The sequence below is a fragment of the Pinus tabuliformis genome, chromosome 7 (assembly GCF_031772625.1).
Source record: "Pinus tabuliformis cultivar Carrire ecotype Pingquan chromosome 7, CPIR1, whole genome shotgun sequence".
Lineage (NCBI taxonomy): Eukaryota > Viridiplantae > Streptophyta > Pinopsida > Pinales > Pinaceae > Pinus > Pinus tabuliformis.
Window position 1 is genome coordinate 1,472,793,357 of NC_142293.1, and position 22,102 is coordinate 1,472,815,458.

At 37.8% G+C, this 22,102-nt stretch overlaps 1 protein-coding gene across 1 annotated transcript in view; it reads left to right on the forward strand.

Annotated features, from left to right (window-relative positions):
• The first annotated feature begins 963 nt into the window (after window positions 1–963).
• LOC149253365 (TMV resistance protein N-like) overlaps window positions 964–22,102 on the forward strand; it is a 108,769-nt gene continuing 87,630 nt past the window's right edge. Inside the window, exons 1-3 of the mRNA XM_089454460.1 lie at window positions 964–1,112; window positions 1,202–1,339; window positions 1,429–1,629. The gene's annotated coding sequence lies outside the window, so the exon portion shown is untranslated. The remainder of the gene's footprint in view (window positions 1,113–1,201; window positions 1,340–1,428; window positions 1,630–22,102) is intronic.

Consider the following 22,102-nt stretch of genomic DNA (forward strand, 5'->3'; position numbering starts at 1 on the left):
GTGTATAGCCTCTCAAATGCAAACCTGCCAATGCACAAGGTCAGACGACACGAATATCTGATTGAAACTTCAAACTGCAACAAGCTAATATGACTGGCCTTAAGACTACAGGTAGACTACACTTCACAACTTGACTTTGCTCCCACCATTGCTCTCAATATTCACATAGGGCAGGGACTAGCTGCCCCACAACCCCTCTTATTTAGATAATGTCCAGATTCTACATCATGTGATATCACAGCGGGCCTCTCACCTTTATTTCTATGCCGTTTCATTATTAAGATAATGTCCAGATTCTACATCATGTCATATCACAATGGGCATCTCACCTTTATTTCTATGCCCTTTCATTATTTAGATAATGTCCAAATTCTGCATCATGTGAGGGCCTCTCACCTTTATTTCTATGCCCTTTCGTTTGCAGAAAGTGAGTCTTGAAAACTACTAAAATATTTTATTATATTCAACAATCTTGACACCGTTGGGTTAACATGACAACTAAAATTTTGAAAAAAATGAAACTTGAAAACTACTAAGATATCCTATTAAATTCAACAGCTTAACATGACAACTAACCTATCTTTATATGAATGCAATTCCACATTATATGGAGAAACGGGTCAACTTTGATCCTAGACAACTTCAAACTTGATCACACTTCGGTGTATATAAATTAATACGCCTTGAATCTTTCGGTTAACATGACAACTATATGCATGTGATCCCACATTATACGGAGAAACCAGTCAAGTTTGATCCTACACAACTTCAAACTTGATCACTATTCAGTGTATATAAATTAATGCACCTTGAACCTTTAGGTTAAGTCTTTTTAAGATAATGTCCAGATTCTACGTCATGTCATATCACAGTGGGCCTCTCACCTTTATTTCTATGCCCTTTAATTATTTAGATAATGTCTACATTCTGCATCATGTGATATCACATTGGGCCTCTCACCTGTATTTCTATGCCCTTTCATTATTAAGATAATGTTCAGATTCGCGGACCAAGCCTTGAATACGTAAGATTCGGCCTACAGACTTATTATAGTCGCTGCTACGATTAAGGACCAGGAATTGGTCATCCGGCGAATCCATTGGCGTGGGCTTGTACGTAATGTCCATTGTAAGATCCATTGCTATACTTATTGGTTCCGGGAGTAAAGCTATTGCTAAATTGTGGTATGATTCTCTCACAGAAAGGGCCAAATCTTAGGAAGCCCCATTGAAGCGGCGAAGGGTTTCCCGAACAAAGCCTTAAATACATCTGCTCAGTGGCTAAAGCTGCTACAATTAAGGAGAATTGGTGATCCGGCGAATCCATTGGCGTGAGGTTTGTACGTAATGTCCATTCTAAGATCCATTGCTATACTTATTGGTTCCGGAAGTAGAGCTATTGCCTGATAGGATTCTTTGATGGCTTCAGGTTAAGCATCTCTGTGTTGCTCCGGTTCAGGGTCATTTCTTAGTGCAAGCTCTAACCACGGGCGAGGTGGAAGCTCTGGTGGCCAGCATCCCAGCGAAAGAGTGTTGAAGGAAGGAGAGCTCGAGAAGTAAGTTGGTGATAGGTACAAAGAAGAACGACTCTACATAGAGCACAGGCTTTGGACTCTACATAGAGCACAGGGTATTTTTGACCTGTTTTTTCTGTTCTACTCTTTTAAATGGTTGTTATTTAATCGAGTTTAGGCTTCTGTGATCTATATTAAGTTAGAGAAAGATTTCGGCGAAAATCACATCGAATCTCATTTGTCGACTCGTTTCGAACCAACCAGTGTGGTTCATCGTCAAGACGATGAACCACACTGGTTGGTTCGAAATGACTGGTTGGTTCAAAACGACTGGTTGGTTCGAAACGCGTCAACAAATGAGATTCCATGTGATTTTCGCCGAAATCTTTCTTTAACTTAATTGTTATTTCTTAAAAAATAATTTAAACGGCATGTTTAACTTATCTTTCAAGATTTTTTTTGTTTTAGTTTTTTTTCCAAACAGAAAAAATCTCTTTCAATTAAAAATAAAAAAAGTACATGTATCATTGTTTTTGCTTAAAGCAGAGCTTGATATCAGAGAACATTCAGATCACAGGATCTTTGGGTTGAAAACTTTTAAAAAGTTTAAGATAGATAATAAAATAAGATAATTATATTTATGTTTAATTAATGATTATAAAATAGGTTAAGTTAAAGGGATCGTAGAGTACAATAATAACTATACCATGAGCGAGAACTAGTCTCCGGTTAAAAAAAATACAATAAAAAAACCAAGCGATATCCTGTTTAAAAAAAATACAACCACCACTGCCTATGAAAACACTTCACTAAACCATTTCAAAAAGCAAAATTGATTCATCCTAAAATATTCATGCATGAACTACACTACGTTTTTTAGGCTTTGTAATATTTGAAATTAGTGTGTAAATGCTATGCACCACGGTAGAAGTTCTAAACAGCTTCCATTGTCCACCTATAAAACCAAAAGCATGTCTTCACAGTTTGGGTTTACCTTGACTGAACCCCAAAGGGGATAGTACAATGTTGCCACATTGAATTTTTTATTTTTATTCCTAATTTAATTTAATGGTTTTTATTTGTTAATATATTTAGATTATACATATTAAGTGCATTTTATGATATAAATCATCAATTGCAGATAGGGTGGAAGTGTAATATATTTTTTTGTTTACCAATTCAATTTTAGACTTTTTAAAATTTTGTTATTATACTTTTTAAATGATAATTCAATGGATCATTTCCAATCTAAACTAGAATTGTATTTAGCACAGAAATTTTTTAATTGAGTTGAAACACATTTTTTAATTGTTTTATTTTATGATAAACAATATTATTTAATTATATATATATATATATTCCCATATGAAAATGATTGATAGCTTACTTAAGACAGATAAATCTATCTTACCCTGTCAGGGTTTTGAACGCTGTGCTTAACATTTTTTATTATATTTTGATATTGTTTACAATATATACAACAACTTTACACATTAAAGGACACAAAGGACACACATGGTGCATAATTTTAATTATTATTATTATTTTAATGTTATTCAAGCTCAAAGTTTACAAGAAAGACCTAAATTTATGTTACTATATTATGATTAGAAGACATGTTAAGTTATGGTATGTTCTATGCTTATAACAGTTTACTTCTTTTTCTTATTATATTCCACCGATTAGCAATCACATGTACATAAAGTAAAGTGCAGATAGAACATTAAACGATCGATAGAAAACAAGCCAAGACAAGAGACACAAGATGTGGCGGCTAGCCAGGGACAAACCCCACAATGTGTGGGGAAACCCTTTGATCAAATCTTCTTTTATCTTCAATAATTCAGCAGAGAGAAATAGTACAATAAATCTGATTCATATCAGCAGTAGCAAACCCTAGATCGGCAGCATCAGCATTAGCGGCTTCATTATCCGTCGGATTGACTTCATTTCACCACCAAAAGTTTCGGCTTCCAGAGGAGGTTCAGATGAACCTACAGCGCAGTTCAGATGAGGAGATTTTCTAGGCCACGCAAGTCAATCTTTACTTCTGCAGTTGCAGCTTCAGTTTCATCAGTTTCCGGCTTCAAACTAGGGCAGTTGATATCTTGCAAACCGTTCGTCAGATTGACTTCATTCCACCACCAAAGTTTCGGCTTCCAGAGGAGGTTCAGATGAACCTACAACGCAGTTCAGAGGAGGAGATATTCTAGGCCACGCAAGTCAATCTTTACTTCTGCAGTTGCAGCTTCAGTTTCAACAGTTTCCGGCTTCAAACTAAGGCAGTCGATATCTTGCAAACCGTTCGTTGGATTGACTTCATTCCACCGCCAAAAGTTTCGGCTTCCAGAGGAGGTTCAGATGAACCTACAACGCAGTTCCAAAGAGGAGATCTTCTAGGCCACGCAATTCAATCTTTACTTCTGCAATTGCAGCTTCAAATTCAACAGCTTCCGGCTTCACATGTGTGAGAGAGAGAGACCCATTTCAGCGCAGTAGAGAAGAGACTCATATCTGCGTAGAAGAGAGAGAGAGATGTGATGAGATGAGTGAGTCCAAATGAGGAAAAGTCCTCTTATATTTATACACAACGTTGTTGGGTGAATAGATGCGACTGTTGGGCTTCTGAGCCTACATGAGTTGTAGGTCGGCTTGATAGTAATTCCATAATCAAAATAAATTCATATCTCCATGAATACTTATCGGAATTGGATGATCTTTATATCAATCCTACACCTCTCGACGAGAGGAATCTAATAAAAATATTATTAACCATGAATAAGATGACCCACATGAAGTTTTGCCCTAGTTTCCAATTTTAACACTCCCTCTCAACCATGGAGAACTTCATCTGCAATCTGTCTATCGGTCGTTACTATTCATCCATCAAATGCACTGCCTTGTACAGCCTGACCCTTGCCCTGCTCTACTCTATTTTGCGTGTTCTGCTTTGTCTTGTTCTGCCTGCACTGATCTGTACTGTTTTGCTCTGTTCTGCTCTGCTCTTGCATTGTTCTGTTCTGCTCTGCTTTTGTCCGAATTATGAAGAAGAAGAAATGATCGAGGATGTATCATACTGACTCAAAGTCAGTCTCAGAGTATGTACCACTGATCCCAGACCAGTCTCAACCAACCCAAAGTCAGCGTCATAGTGAGTACAACTCCAATGGTCCCAGACCAATATCATCCTCCACTGACTCAAAGTCAGTCTCAGAGTATGTACCACTGATCCCAGACCAGTCTCAACCGACTCGAAGTCAGCATCATAGTATGGTACAACTCCTACCACTGGTCCCAGACCAGTGTCATTGATCCCAGATCAATGGAGGTCATCCTAGCGTAGGGAGTACGGTAGTTACAACGATGCGTCCATCGGTACTACTATGGTCCCTAACTTCATTTCCCTGCTCATTGATCAGATGAGAGGTACTTCCCATGAGTCCCAGACTGCATGGGTAGGATGCCTCGACAGGAGAACTAATAAATCCTGTCCTCACAGGAGAACACATCAATCCTGCTACAATTGCCATGGAGAACACATTAATCCAGGCCTCACGGGAGAACACATCAATCCTGCTACAATCGCCGTGGAGAACACATCAATCCAGGCTGCCATGGAGAACACATCAATCCAGGCCTCACAGGAGAACTAATCATCCTGCTACACAGGAGAGCGAATCATCCTGTTCCACAAGAGAGCAAATCATCTTGTCCCACAAGAGAGCGAATCATCTTATTCCAGTGTGCACCACCAGGGGAGGGTGAGTCACCCTGTGGTCATATGTTGCTCCAGTAGGAACCGCAAGCCCTTAGAGCTCCCAGAGCTCAATGTATGCAACATGCATGACCCTTGTACAAAGGTTTCTTGCTGACTCCAAGTCGTTTTGGAAAATCACAGATTAGATCTTTCCTCGGGGCTTTGACAAGGTGTATCAACCTGTACACCATCTTAATGTGATGGAGCTTCCTTGCTCATCAACTTACCATATCCCAGATGATGTCTATCTGCTAGAGCAATTGACGAATACAGGATTCCTCAATAATTGAATCCCACCTCTGGTTGTTACAGAGAATCACAGTGGTATCCAATGTAAATCCAAATAGCTCAATGAAGAGCTTTCGCAACCAGACTGCCTCACACGAGGTTATGCTAGCAACAATATATCCTACTTTGGCGTGCTCAAAGCTACCGACTTCTGCTTCCTGCTCATCCAGGATATCGAAGAAGATCCCAAGGTGAAACAGTACCCGGAAGTGCTCTTACGGTCCACCACACTGCCTGCCCAATCAACATCAATATATCCAAGTAGTCTCACATCTCCGGCAGTGTATCTTAATCCATGAGAGATTGTGTCCTGAAGACATCTCAGAAGATTCTTGGCATCAATCCAGTGAGGCTCAACCAAATATGAGCTCACAATGCTAACTGCAAAACATATGTTCGGACGGAGGTTCACCAAGAACATCAATGCGAATGAGTTTTTGAAACTCAGAGGCATTTCCCAAGTCTGGTCCGACATCACTACCATATAACTTCTAAAAGTTAAGATCCTCGAGGTAGTCACAGGCTTGCAGTACATCATACCGAATCTTTCCAATATATTTACCACATATTTTCCTTGAGATAGGAAAATTTCCCTTGGCTTCTGCCACACTTCAAGTCCTTGGTCCTTCATTTCAAATTCAGAAGCCATCTCCTCTTACATTTGTGAATGAGAGGGTTTGCACCTGTTAGAAAGAGGTCATCCACATACAACACCAGTATGAGAGGCTTGTCATCTTCAACCTTAAAGTAAAGGTTAGGATCAACTTCACTCCTAGTGAATCGCAGCTTCATCGAGTAGCTATCGATCCTCTCATACCATGCTCGGGGTGCTTGCTTCAGCCCATAGAGAGCCTTCTTCAACCTGCATACATGAGATTTTCAATCATAAATCTAAAATCCTTCAGGTTGCTCCACATAGACCTCTTCTTTGATAGAACCATGCAAGAACGCGGTCTTAACATCCATCTGATGTAGGTTCCATCCTTGTGAAGCCACAAGGGCTATGATCAAGCGGATGGTCGTATATCTGGCAACAGGTGCAAATATCATAGTCTATACCTCCCTTCTGGGATAAACCACGAGCAACAAAATGAACCTTATACTTTTCCATACTTCCATTTGCTACATGCTTTATCTTGTAAAGCCATTTTGAAGTAATAATTGTCTTGTCCAGGGTCTGGGAATCATTCTCCATAATAGACTCATATTCTATGGTCATAGCATCCTTCCATAGTTAATGCTTGATGACATCTGAGGATGATGAAGGTTCATTTTGTAGGATCGTGCTCATGATGGTCAGGTATCCCTGATACCTGTTAAGTTTCTTACTTTGATGGAAGGTTCCTCAGGGTGCAGCATGTCCTTTAGCATCATCAAGTATCCCCCTAAGCCATGAAGGCCTCTTCCTAGAAGAGGAAGGCTCATGTGGATGAGGATCAATTGGATCCATGGGTTCTTCTACATCAGGCATTGATTCATCATCCTTTTCTTTCGGTTCCCTCGTGTCAGCTTCTTGAGAGCTACTCAAAGTCAGTAGATTGTCCACCTTGCTGAGAGCCATATCTTTGTCAAAGGTGACATCATGACTAATCACGACTTCCCTTTGACCGGTGATGAACATTTCTTCAGGAGTTTAGTAACGCAATGCTTGATGAGGGCATCGATTTTGTACATATACGGCGGTGATTGTAGTTTCATCCCATAGAAACTTTGGAAGTCTTTGATCATGTAGCATGGCCCAGACAACTTCCATCATCGTGTGGTTCTTCCTTCCCGCCACACCATTCTGCTCAAGAGTATGTGGTGTAGTAGTCTCCTTCTTAATGCCAGCCTCAGATATGCCTGAGTGAACCAACTGTAATATATCGGAGGTCTTGCTTTGACTTGAAGGGAATGGTCCCCTTTTGAGCTTTCCTTCAGCACATACCGGACATACACCTTCTTTCTCTACTAGGAATTCGGGCATCCCTGTCACCATTTGTTTTACACCAAGTAGAGCTTTGTAATGAAGGTGGGCAAACCTCTGATGCCAAAGTTCGGACTGAAGAGTTGTGTCACAAGAGATGACACCTAGCGGACTTCCATCGACCGGATATGATGAATCAACACTAAACCCAAGAGTAAAGGCATTTCCATATACATACCTTGCCATTGCTTAAGGTTACCTTGTAGCCTTTGTCTTCCATTGCCGAGATGGACACTAGGTTCTTTTTGAGGTCAGGTGCATTTAATACATCCTGGACTTTCTAGCCTTCTTGAATGGTTGTCCTCTTCCTCGATCCCCAGCTCTCCTCTTACCTTTGCTGTTGAATTTTTCATTCCTTTGATTTGCCATTAGAGGGATTTTGATCATTGTCCCAGTGTGAGTCCTTTCTATCAGGGAACTCCCTTGCATAGTGACCTGCTTTATTGCAGATGTAACATCATCCTTTTCTTCCACCCTTAGGTCCAGCCTTTCCTTTTGATTTAGGCCCAGAATTATTTCTTTTCTTAGCATGAGAAGAAAAAGCAGCAGGAGGACCTTTAGGCAAGGGCATTTCCTGCTCTTCTACCCTTGTTTGTTCTTGAATGCATCTAGTCATTAATTCCTTGAAACTAGGAATTACATTATTGTTCAAAAGAGTAGTCCTGAACACATACCATTCAGATGGTAATCCTCCGAGAGTTGTGAGTGCCATTTCTCTGTCAGTAATGGTTTCCCCAATAGATAGGAGATCGTTCTTGATCTCGGTGATTCTTAAGAAGTATGCTTGCATACTTTCATCTTTACCCTTCTTGATTTCCCTCAACTTATTTCTAAGAAACAAAATTTGATTTGCATCATTAACTTTAAATAAACTCAACAGTCTGTCGTAGATTTCCTTGGAGGTGTCTAGATCAGAGATGTAGGCCACCAAGCGCTTGTCGATAGAGTCCTGGATGATCTTCTTTGTTTTGACTTCTCCATTTTTCCATTTGTTCCAGGCAGCAACAGATGCATTTGATGAAGGCTCAACAATATTGCCTCTTACATGGTCCAACACTCCTTGATCTTCAAGGGTTAGATCGATAGAAATCTTCCATCCGTGATAGTCAACTTTCTCACGGAGCTTGTCTTCGGCAGGAAAGAGTGTTGAGGACCCCATAGTTCTTTTAGGATAGCCTTACCAATCTTCTCTTCAATGATTGCTCATGCTCTTGCTCAGGCTTTGTCTTCACCTCAGCTCTGATACCATGTTAAGTTATGGTATGTTCTATGCTTATAACAGTTTACTTCTTTTTCTTATTATATTCCATCGATTAGCAATCACATGTACATAAAGTAAAGTGCAGATAGAACATTAAATGATCAACAGAAAACAAGCCAAGACAAGAGACACAAGATGTGGCGGCTAGCCAGGGACAAACCCCACAATGTGTGGGGAAACCCTTTGATCAAATCTTCTTTTATCTTCAATAATTCAGCAGAGAGAAATAGTACAATAAATCTGATTCATATCAGCAGTATCAAACCCTAGATCAACAACATCAGCATTAGCGGCTTCATTATCAAACTAGGGCAGACGATATCTCACAAACCGACCGTCGGATTGACTTCATTCCACCACCAAAAGTTTCGGCTTCCAGAGGAGGTTCAGATGAACCTGCAGCGTAGTTCAGATGAGGAGATCTTCTAGGCCACGCAAGTCAATCTTTACCTCTGCAGTTGCAGCTTCAGTTTCATCAATTTCCGGCTTCAAACTAGGGCAGTCGATATCTTGCAAACCGTTCGTCGGATTGACTTCATTCCACCACCAAAAGTTTCGGCTTCCAGAGGAGGTTCAGATGAACCTATAGCACAGTTTAGATGAGGATATCTTCTAGGCCACGCAAGTCAATCTTTACTTCTGCAGTTGCAGCTTCAGTTTCAACAGTTTCCGGCTTCAAACTAGGGTAGTTGATATCTTGCAAACCGTTCGTCGGATTGACTTCATTCCACCACCAAAAGTTTCGGCTTCCAGAGGAGGTTCAGATGAACCTACAGCGCAGTTCCAAAGAGGAGATCTTCTAGGCCATGCAAGTCAATCTTTACTTCTGCAGTTGCAGCTTCAAATTCAACAGCTTCCGGCTTCACATGTGAGAGAGAGAGAGACCCATTTCAGCGCAGTAGAGAAGAGACTCATATCTGCGCAGAAGAGAGAGAGAGATGTGATGAGATGAGTGAGTCCAAATGAGGAAAAGTCCTCTTATATTTATACACAACGTTGGTGGGTGAATAGATGCGACTGTTGGGCTTCTGAGCCTACATGATTTGTAGGTCGGCTTGATAATAATTCCATAATCAAAATAAATTCATATCTCCATGAATACTTATCGAAATTGGTTGATCTTTATATCAATCCTACACCTCTCGATGAGAGGAATCTAATAAAAATATTATTAGCCATGAATAAGATGACCCACATGAAGTTTTGCCTTGGTTGCCAATTTTAACAAGACATCTTTAAACACTTTTTGGTAGTTGTGATCATATTTAAACTAGCCTAGATCCATCTTAATCTCGAATCTATCAAGCACCAAGAGGGATCAAAATCCATGTCAGCCTCGAATCTATCAAGCACCGAGAATGATAAAATCTCTTGAGATGCAAATCTCTTTTAAGTGAAAAGAGATTTGATCCCTCTTGGGGCTTGATAGATTTGGGGTTAAGATGGATCTAGGTTGATTTTTATATACACATACCAGATCAAATATCTTGAGATGTCAATCTCTTTTAAGTGAAAATATATTTGATCCCTCTCGCGGCTTGATAGATCCAGGGTTAAGATGGATCTAGGTTGGTTTTTATATACACATAACACATCTAGGTTGGATCCTTATGTTGAAATTTAACCAAAGAGACAATTAAAAGTTTACTGCGAAAGATTTACTGAGGAATTAACACAACAACAATAATAAAACATACACATTGCACATAATATTTTCCCTAAGAAAACCCCAACTCTAGGGAAAACCCAACCCAATGAAATTTCATTAGCTTTTGCCAAAACCCTGGCCAACCAGACTAAGTGAGCCTTCCCCACTCACCTCCGTGGCCTACATTACAATAAAGTTTTCCTACCCTTTTATAGGCTCAATTACATTCGGTACCATGGGCAAAAAACCATGGGTACACTATAACATGTGCCCAAAACCACCACTGTTTAATCTGGTCAACTTTGACTTTATCCCCGAGCCAATTTTACCTAACATTCCCCCCTTAAACTTGACTTGGGGTTCCTTGAATAAATCCAACCAACCTTGCCAAGTGAGTCAGCCTAGCCTTGCTCACTCTGGTCGTTACCCCCCTTAAAATCTATACCCTGCGTATCAGTTAACTTGACATTCTCCTATCGCCTAGGTCTAACTCATCAGTTAACCTGGCATTCCCCTATCACCTAGGTCTAACCCAAACTTTACCAGTGATTACCCAGGAGTACACATACCTTTCTAGGTCTTACAACAACATGCCCATTCACATGCAATAATTTTTCAACTCCATTATAATGTTTTTTCTTTGTAAATTCTTCCATTGTTTCTATCCCAACCCATCCACTCACCTTGACATGCTCTATGCTCTTCTCTCCAAAACCAACTTCCATCGCTACAACTCATAATGAAACCATCATTTCATTAAAGTAACACTTTGCATACAAATAATGCTCAGATCTCTCCATCTACCAGGCCAATGCAAACCCTTGGCAATAGAAGCATCCCTCTAAAGCCAACGTTTATCTCTAATACCTTGTGTAGAAAATATACTAGAGAGATAATTAAAAAATTACCATGAAAGATTTATTGAGAGGAAATACATTAATACGACATCAATAATGAAACACACACATAATGCACAAAATATTTTCCCTGGGAAAACCCTAACTCTAGGTAAAAACCCAACTCAATGAAATTTCATTAACCTTCCTTTTATAGGCTCCATTACATGCAATTCCAAGGGCATAGAACCATGGGTACACAATACCACATGCCCAAAACCTCCACTATTAGACTTGGTCAACTTTAATTTTATTCTCGAGTAATGTTTATCTAACAACTTCTCTCCCTCTCTCTCATCCCTCCTCTACTATCTCCATACCTGTCTCCTCTCTTTCAAGTCCTCTCTCTCTTCCTTGCTCTCTCTCCCTTTCTCTCCCCCATCTCTCTCTCTTTACCCTTCCCACTATCCTTCTCTCCCCTCTCTTGTCTCCCACTCTCTCTTCCTTTTCTCTCCTTCAATCTCACCTCTCCTCTCTATCTTCCCTCCTACCCTCTTTCCCTCTCTATTTCTTTCTCTCCCCCATCTCTCTCTCTCTACACATCCCTCTCTCCTTCTCTTCCCCTCTCTCTTGTCTCCATCTCTATGTCTCCCACTCTCTCTTCCCTTTCTCTCCCACTCTCTCACATCTCCTCTCTATCTTCCCTCCTACCCTCTCTCCCTCTCTCTCCATATCTACCTTGTCACTTTGTCTCTCTCTACATCTATCTCTCTATGTGTTTGTTCTTCCCTCCCTCTCTCCTCTTCCTACCTTCGTCTCTCTCTTCATTCATCTCTCTCCCTCTCTCTTATGCCTCCCTCTCTCTCTCTTCCCTACCCATTACTCTCTCTCTCTCAACTTCCAACTCTCTCAATATCTACCTCCCTTTCTCCTTCCCCCCCTTCTCTCTCCCTCCCTCCATCCATATGATGGAGAATTTTCACTCTATGTAATCAATGATATATATGATGTCTAAAATATTTTACTTTTAATTTTTTATTGTGAAATGAGTTATGGTTTTTATAAGCCATTGTATTGGCCATGGTATTATAACAAAGACTATTTACAAGTTAATAATATCCATGGTAAAGTGGGATTGGATATCCATCATTAAGAAACTTGTTACATTGTAAGTTTATTGTAGGTATTAAGTTTTTGTGTGTTTATTAATTAAATTCAAATATGGTTATGGAATCGTTATTAGTCCCTGCCAAGGCTAGACTCTAAATATCGATTTGTATGTTCATCACTATTAGTTTAGCATTAATCAATGCAAATTATAATGTTCAACTTCAAAAAATATATATTTGTTTTTCAATATTAATAAAAAAACAATTTTCAAACATTTGACTGGACCATAACTTGAGGGTTTTATTGCATCATTTGCATAATATAATGCCACTTGGATAATTGACTCAATTTATTAGTTAATGCCAAAACAAAACTATAAGATGATTTGTCTATCAACTATTATTAATTTAGCATTCACCAATGTAACCTATAATTATTTATGCAATTTGAGCACAATTTCTAACTTGAGTTGGAGGAGCTAAGCTGACCTACAAAACAAAATTATAATCTAATTGAATTTTATTATCTTTATTACTTTCAACTTTTTATTATTAATTGAGCCAAGAATTAAATGTTTACAGTACAATATCTCCACCATACTTGGCTCTATATTTCTTTTAACCTTTTATTATTTTTTAATTGAGCCAACATATAAATGTTAAATGTTAAACATTTACACCTACACATCTACCTCTATATAAATTTTTAATTAGAGCCGACATTGACATTAGATTAAATTTGTTATATGTTAGACATTTAGGCTTGACATCTACCCGCATATTGGGCTGTAGAGCGCCTCTCAACATAATAAGCGCACCCCTTAGAAAGAAATATGACGTAAAGACATACACATACTTTGATAGATAAAGCTATAGTGATAGAATAAGTGGAATTGTCAATTATATAAAAGGGTAAAATCTATAAGAATAGATTCCCATTTTAAGTAACATTGATTTTAATAGGTAGTTATTCTCTATTCATTTTTAGTAACATTGATTTAATCGGTTTATTCTTTGTTAGCATGTTTATATAACACATCATTTAAAGAACTTCTTATTTAATGCAACACTCGTTTAAAGAATCCTTTATTTAATGATAAGAAATATATATTTCCCATTTAGTTATGTCTCTTTTCCTTTTTAATTAAATTTATTAATTAAAAAATGTCATATGAACAAGTATTGTATAAAATGATTTATCCATTTTTGGGAATATGGTATTGATGAGCCATGGTATTGTAGCAAAGCTTATTCACAAATTAAGAATCTCCATCATAGAAAATTTTAGGGGTTTTCTATTTTGGATGGGCACATTTTTTAAATTACACCTTTTTTCTATCATTCGCCTAGAAGTTATGGAAACAGTTAGAGATAATGTTTCTTTAACTGCCAATATAATGGAAACAGATAGAGATAAAACATATTTCGTCTCTCTAAATTTTTGTTCCAAGCCCTAGTTCACCTTGAAAATATTAGTTGTTGGTGAGATTTGCTTCCAATCGCCCCCCCCCCCCCCCCCCCCCTGATTTCCAAGAATGGTTTGTAACTCGTTCCAAGCCCTAATTCACCTTGAAAAAATTGTTTGCATGTAGCACAATGTAGGTGGGATTTTCATTTGCTTCTAATCAACCCCAATTTCCAGGAATGACATTGGTTAGGGGTTATTTCGCCCTTAGCTATGGTTGAATTCGTCCTAGATTTTAGGGGTTTTCTTGCATTTACAGTCTAATTCCCTTGTATAAATGTGTATGATATCTACACTCATAAAAAATCCATCCAAATCACCAGCACATAGTTAAGGGAGGAGCTCCTCGCAAGAGGACACTTGGACAACAGACAGAGTGTAACAACTCCGTGATTGATTGAGCCTTCACAGTGGTCATTCGATGTTGGGTTGCAGTCTTGGTTTGTTTTTCGAGTGGTCGCTTGTACGATTGGAAAATTTTGGATGCTTCAATCTCGGTCTGGTCCTTTATGTGCAGATCAAGCAAAAGGTACAACCCTTTTTTTTCCTTTCAAAAGACTGGATGGATTGTTTTGGTTCAATTTTTTTGTTCACCAGCACATAGTTAAGGGAGGAGTGTGTTAGGTCCCTATAATACTAGTGATGCCCCCATTACTATTGTAGTTGTAACCCTTATTAATATTGTTGTGCCCCTATTGTCCCCATATTGTTATTATTGTGCCCCATAGAATCCCTCTATTGTTATTTTTGTGCCTTTATATTATTATTGTTAGGTCAGCTTGGTTATATTGTGACCCCTTAGACTCCTATATATAGAAAGGAGGTTTTAACATTTGTCTCATTGAAGAATTGTTCATTTGTGTAATGTAAAGGAGGTTGCCCCCTCAAAGAGGTTGAATTCTAAGGCGTTCAACTATCTTTTCTATCCTTTTGTGAGCTGGTTTCATAACATTTGGTATCAGAGCCTTGAATTCTAGGGTTTCGCTACTCCAAATAGGTCAATTTGGAATTTACGCTATAACTTTTTTTTTTCTGCGATGTTTCAGATGCTAAAAAAAACCCATTTGGGCCAAAATTGTTATGAACCTTGGGTTCGAATTTCAGAGCTTTTTGCGCTATATTTTCGGAGATATGATATGAGGAAGTTTTCCTTTTTGCAGACTCTCGAATTTCATTCCAAACAGGTGATCTGGGGAAAATCGTTATAACTTTTGTTTCGAGCATCAGATTGAAATTTCGTAAGAAGTTACAGAAAGAGGATGAACTGTAGTTTCCTGTGTATATTTAGATACTAAGGTAAAAACAGTGACACGTGGCACTTCATACAAGTTCGCTCTTCTGGAAAGGTCTATAATCATGTCATCTTGGGAGATTGTGCATAACTCTGCCTTGAAGAATCTAAATTCAATCAGATCGGTGGCATTGGAAAGAGGACACAGAGGGCTATTGCAAGTCGCAATTTCAAAACTAGATGATCTAAAATTACAGAGATACATCAGATTCAATATTGAGCTCCTATAAAGTGAAAAAAGGTGTGTAGTTTTTTTTTTAAATGTTGCATAAGCTTGGTTTGAAAATTTAGTTTGAAGGAATTAAAAGGGCATAGTAAAGCATTATTATCAGTAATTGATGCCCCGAGGAAAGAAAATGCAAACACCTAGTAAGAAACCTGAAAACTCTAGCATGACTCATGAAGAAGAGGAAGAAATGCAACATGATATATCAAAATTACGAGACCAAGTGCAACAAATGTCACTCGCACAAAAAGTAACAGAATCTAAGATGGATGGTTTAAAGAAAGATGTAGAAGCTAAGATGTATGGCGTGGAAGCTAAGATGGATGGTTTAAAGAAAGATGTAGAAGCTAAGATGGATGGCATGAAAGCTAAGATGAATGGCATGGACGCTAATATGGATGGCATGGATGATAAGATGGAAGAGTTGAAGATAAATTTGAATAAGTTGCTACAAGAAATGGTCACTAATAGTGAAAGGGTAGTAAAGGAAACTCATGATGAGAATAAAAGAAATGTTAATCATGATTTCATAGACTCTAAGGTTAGATCGAAGACCCACCATATTCCAAAATTCAATATGAGGAAGTTTGATGGCAAGGATCCCGCAACATGGATACTACAGATGGAGCAAATTTTCGATCTCCATAATGTGAAAAACACACAAAAGGTGCGTATTGCAACTTTATATTTGGAACCAAATCAGTTTGTATGGTATCAATGGCTTTGCTCTCGTAAACAAATTGTCACTTGGACAATTTTTACGGAAGAAATGACAACACATTATGAGGATACAAAAAGCAATACCTTTTTTAGCCAATTGATAAGTCTCAAACAAAAGGGTTCAATGATGGAGCACATTGAGGAGTTCCAAAAATTGAACATAAGGGTAAAAAATATTTCAGAGGAGCATAGGATTGATTTGTTCATAGGGACTTTAAAGGATAATATCCAACATGATGTTCACCTTTGGGAACCTGATTCATTAGAGAAGGCATTCAAGTTAGCAAGAAAAATGGAAAGCAAAATTATGGAAACCAGGAAGCCTACCATTCACAACTATAAAGATGGAAGTGTTGTTGCCCCTAGCCTTCCACAACCTGTAAGGTTGACACCACAACAATTGGAAGAAAAAAGAGCAAAAGGGCTTTGTTACCGTTGTGATAAAAAATATACTAAAGGTCATAAGTGTGCTGAGAAGAAATTATTCTACATAGATTGTGAAGAGGAAGAAGAAAAGGAACAAGAAAGGTCAAAAGAAGAGGATATACTCTAAGAACAAAGCCTAGATAAAGAAGAAATGAATCCGACCATATCTTGTAATGCATTGGCTGAAATTACCACTCCTCAAACCATCAAGATAGAAGGACATATCATGAAGAAAAATGTAATAGTGTTGATTGATTAAGGAAGTACCCTCAATTTTATTCATTTTAATATAGCAAAAGAATTGAATTGCTTCCTATGTCCAACACCAAAGTGTCAAGTGATGGTTGCAAATGGAGGAATGATAAATTTCTCTGGAAAGTGCCATAATACCAAACTATCAATGGGAGAATATGTATTGAATAGCCCAATGATTTCCATTCCAATGGGAGGTGCTAATGTTGTATTAGGAGTCCAATGGCTACAATCCTTGGGTACAATAGATTTTAACTTTCAAGAACTTTTCATGAAATTTTATGCGGAAGGAAAGGAAGTTGAATTAAGGGGTGTTGCAGGGAAATCGGGAAAGATAATCAGCTCTAACGGTATGACAAAGCTTCTAAAAAAGGAACAACTAGGTGTAATTGCACAATTATGTTTGCTAGATGTTTCCACATCGAAATCATCTATTTATCTAGATCTCCAAAAAGTCTTGGACAAACATTCCAAGGTATTTGAGACTCCCAAAGGTCTCACACCTATTCGTGATCATGATCATGCTATTCATTTGATTCCAGGAAGTGTTCCTCCAAACATCAGGCTGTACAGATATCACTATGCCCAAAAGAGTGAAATTGAACGTATTGTTGCAGAAATTCTTGAGGCTGGTATAATTCAACCTAGCCAAAGTTCTTTCTCTACTCCAGTAGTATTGGTGCACAAGAAGGATGGATCATGGTGGATGTCTTTGGATTATAGGGAGCTCAACAAGCTCACTATTAAGGATAAGTTTCCCAATCCTGTCATTGATGAATTATTGGATGAATTGCATGGATCAATTTACTTCACCAAGTTAGATCTTCGTTCAGGATATCATCAAATCAGAATGAAGACTCAAGACATTCCAAAAATAGCATTTAGAACTCATGAGGGCCACTATGAGTTTTTGGTCATGCCTTTTGGCCTTACCAATGCATCTTCTACATTTCAAGGTTTGATGAATTCCATTTTCAAACCCTTCCTTAGAAAATTCGTGTTAGTATTTTTTGATGATATACTAATCTACAACAAGTCTTGGAAGGATCATGTTGAACATGTTGACAGGGTGCTACAACTATTGGAGGAGAAACAATTATATGCAAAAAGATCCAAATGTTTCTTTGGAGTACAAGAGGTGGAATATCTGGGTCATATTGTATCTCATGAAAGAGTTAAGGTAGACCCTAGAAAAATTAAAGCCATTAAGGAATGGAAAATCCCCACATCCATAACGCAGGATTTCTCGGGTTGACAGGGTATTATCGCAAGTTTGTTAAGAATTATGGGAAAATAGCAGCACCTCTAACAACATTGTTGAAGAAAGATGAATTTTCATGGATTCCAGAAGCAACAAAGGCCTTTGAACATCTTAAAGAGGCAATGTGCCAAGAACCGGTCTTAGCTACACCAGACTTCACAAAAACCTTTATTGTGGAATGCGATGCTTCAGGAAATGGAATTGGTGCAGATTTAATGCAAGATGAAAGACCCATTGCTTTCGAAAGTCATCCAATCAAGGGAAAGTATTTATACAAAACTATTTATGAGAAGGAAATGTTGGAAATACTACATGCACTTAAGAAATGGTGACCTTACCTAATGGGAAGACACTTCAAGGTAAAAACGGATCATGATAGCCTTAAATACTTTTTAGAACAAAGATTATCCTCTGAAGAACAACAAAAATGGGTCACAAACATGTTGGATTATGACTTTGAAATCATCTACAAAAAAGGGAAGCAAAATGTTGTGGCAGATGCACTCTCAAGAAAGGATGAGGATGTAGAAGCATTGTTGTGTGCCATTTCTATTATCCAACCAGATTGGATAAACGAAGTAAGGGAGGAATGGAAGAATGATGAAGAAGTGTGGGAACTTATTTGAAGGTTACAACAAGATTCCAGTACATCTAATACATTTAGCTGAAAAAATGATTCGTTATGGTACAAAGATCACTTATACCTATGTAAGAATTCCCAACTCAAACAAAAGATTCTTTTGGAATTGCACACTTCTCTCTTAGGAGGGCACTCAGAAATTTTAAAAACTCACCACAGGGTTAAGAAGGAATTTTTTGGGATGGCCTTAAATCGGATATTCAAAAGTTTGTGGTGGAATGTTTGGTATGCCAACAAAATAAAGCTGAAACAATTAAGACACCAGTTCTATTACAACCTTCATCCATTCCAAGCCAACATTGGGAGGAGGTTTCAATGGATTTTATCACAGGTTTACCCAAGTTTGAGGAATGAGTGTCATCTTGGTGGTAGTTGACAGACTTACCAAGTATGCACACTTCTGTGCATTATCACATCCATTTAAAGATAGTATAGTTTCTACGGCATTTATGGAAACAATTCAAAAGCTACATGGAAACCCAAAGATTATTATAAGTGACAGAGATCCCATTTTTACTGGAAATTTTTGGACAGAATTATTTTCTTGTCTTGGTACTCAGTTAGCTCATAGCTCATCTTATCATCCTCAATCTGATGGACAAACTGAGATAATAAACAAATGTTTGGAAGGATATCTTCGTTGCTTTGTATCTGATAAACAGACACAATGGGTCAAATGGTTGCCTCTGGCTGAATGGTGGTATAACACTTCCTTCCATACTATAACAAAAATGACCCCATTTATGGCACTTTATGGATATCAGCCACCATCCATCACATCATATTTAAGAGAAAATTCTAAGGTTCAAGTAGTGGAACATCATATCGAGCATCAACAACAAGTTCTCCAACTCTTAAAGGATAACCTTGTGTTGGCGCAGAATAGAATGAAACAACAGGTAGATCAAAATCGCAGCGAAAGAAGTTTTGATGTAGGTGACTGGGTATTCCTACAGCTACAACCATATAAACAAATGTCCATCAAGAAAGCTAAGAAGGATAATAAATTGTCACCAAAGTATTATGGTCCATACAAGGTGTTGCAAAAGATTGGTACTGTGGCATACAAATTGGAGCTTCCTACAGCTTCTCATGTGCACCCAGTTTTCCATGTTTCATGTTTAAAGAAGGTTATAGGCGACAAGCTCGCAGTTCAAACAATATTGCCAGAACTTGACAAGGAAGGAAAAATTATATTGGAACCGGAAGTAGTCATAGAAACAAGAACTCGACAGCTACGAAATCAATCCATTTCAGAGTATCTCATCAAGTGGAAGAGCTTATCCGCTGAAGATTCCACATGGGATCATTTGTATCATCGAAGAATTGTTCATTTGTGTAATGTAAAGGAGGTTGCCCCCTCGAATAGGCTGAATTCTAAGGCGTTCAACTATATTTTCTATCTTTTTGTGAATTGGTTTCATAACAGAGCGCCTCACATGAGGTCCATGCATTATTTTTGTTCAATTGTTTTGTGTTGTGTCATGTCTGCCTCTAATATTGTTGGTGTAAGAATAGTTATTAGTGATGTGATCCTTTTAGGATTTATAGGTGACATCATTGTCAATGATTATGTGGAAATGAGTTAGTATGCCTAATTGACATTTAACTCTGCATCTGTCTTCATAGAAGAGCAACAGATGAAACAATCTGACATTTGGTATTAGTGCAGGCCTTGCAAAGTGCACAATCATTAATCCTTAGGAGTATCTTGCACAAAATCCCTCGAAACCATGTGGTGATTGCTTTTGAATGTGGGTTTTGGAAGAGGCGTTAAAAACTAGACTAGTTGGAAACCCGCGATGGTTGTGGACCATTGATCTGGCCAACATCGATCTTCAATAATCAGATGGTGGACCCACCAAACTATCTGACACATGATTTGTTGAATACAAAAGCATTATAATAAAGTTTATATTTTTTGAAATTTCAATCTCGTTGTTTGAGTTATCTGATTTTGTAGAAATCCTTGAGTTTGTATTGCTTATTATTCCTCCAGATTCATTCATATCCAACATCCCTACAGTTACTTCCCGCATCTCACTCATAGTATTGATCTCCTTAATATCTGTAGTATTAATTTCTTGACATGGTTTCTCACTATTAACATCAATATCCTTACATTTTGTAGCATCAGACTCTTCCACCTTCTTTGTCAATAATTGTTTCCCCATGTTTCCCTTCTCTGTTTGCTCATTTCCTTCTACTTGAGTGGCAATATGGCTTTTATTTCCATTTTCAAATTGTTTGTCTTGTTCACATAAACACTTGGACTTCCTTGAGTCAAGTGTCTCAATGTGGGGATATGTCAATCTCTTTGATGTGGATATTCCTCAAACTACAAATTTTTGTTTCTGCTAAACATATTCAATTTCTTCGCCTTGTGCTAATAAATGGCATGACTCCCTAGAGGAAGCAAGCTGCCATATATGTTCTTTCAATATTTTTCCAAGGGATGATGTTGTTTCAATATTATACAAATGAATTATTATATTTTATGTCTTAATAGTTTCCCATTACCATTGTTAAACAAGTTTTTTTTGTGAAATTGCATTTTTGCCTCAAAATTCAATTTTTTATATATGTTCTTTCAATGTTTACTCAACAATTCTCTTGAAAAGTACAATTCTATTTTCTATGAACAAGTGAATTTATATGAAGCATATCTCGTTGAAGCAATTTGCGTACAAATGGGTACATGTAATGATGAAAGGAAAATGTAAATATTTTGCTCTGAAATCTTTGAAACAGTAAAAATATGTTGTACCCTGTCCCTAAGCGAGTTCAAGACAAAAAAGAAAATGGGGCATAGAATGTATATTGGCTGTTTAATTGATGTTTATTTTTATGATGTATGATGAAATACTTTTTGATTCATATGTACTTTTGAACTATGCCATATAGTATACTTTGAATACTACCTACAAATCTAGTGATTCTCAACTCTTGGAAACTATTGATGCATGTTTCTAGATCGATTTGAAAATTTATTTGTGGAATATTCAGTAAGCTGTCAAAAGCTAATCATGGAAAGAAACCATCAAGGAAAATGGATGTATTATCATACTTCCAAATGTCTCCATCCAAGAAAATACACATTCTCTTCATGCTTCAAGCTCCTTTGACCAATATGTTACTAAGAGAGATGCTAACTCTCGTAAAAATGCATCTGACATCCATATGATGGATGAAAGAATAGGTTCCTAAGTGATTAGGGTGAGATAAATGCAATGTCAACAAAAATTGGTGATGAAAATGTTGAAGATTTTTCCTTGGAAGGTGACACAATCCATTCACGGAAAAGGAAAAAAGGCCAGTGGACCAAAGGGAGACAATTCCAAGAAGACTAGGTCTCAAGTTTTCTATTTATTGAAGCAATACCTCCTACAAATGAGGACGACGTTTCTTAAGAAGTTATATGTAATGGATGTAGTTGGAAAACT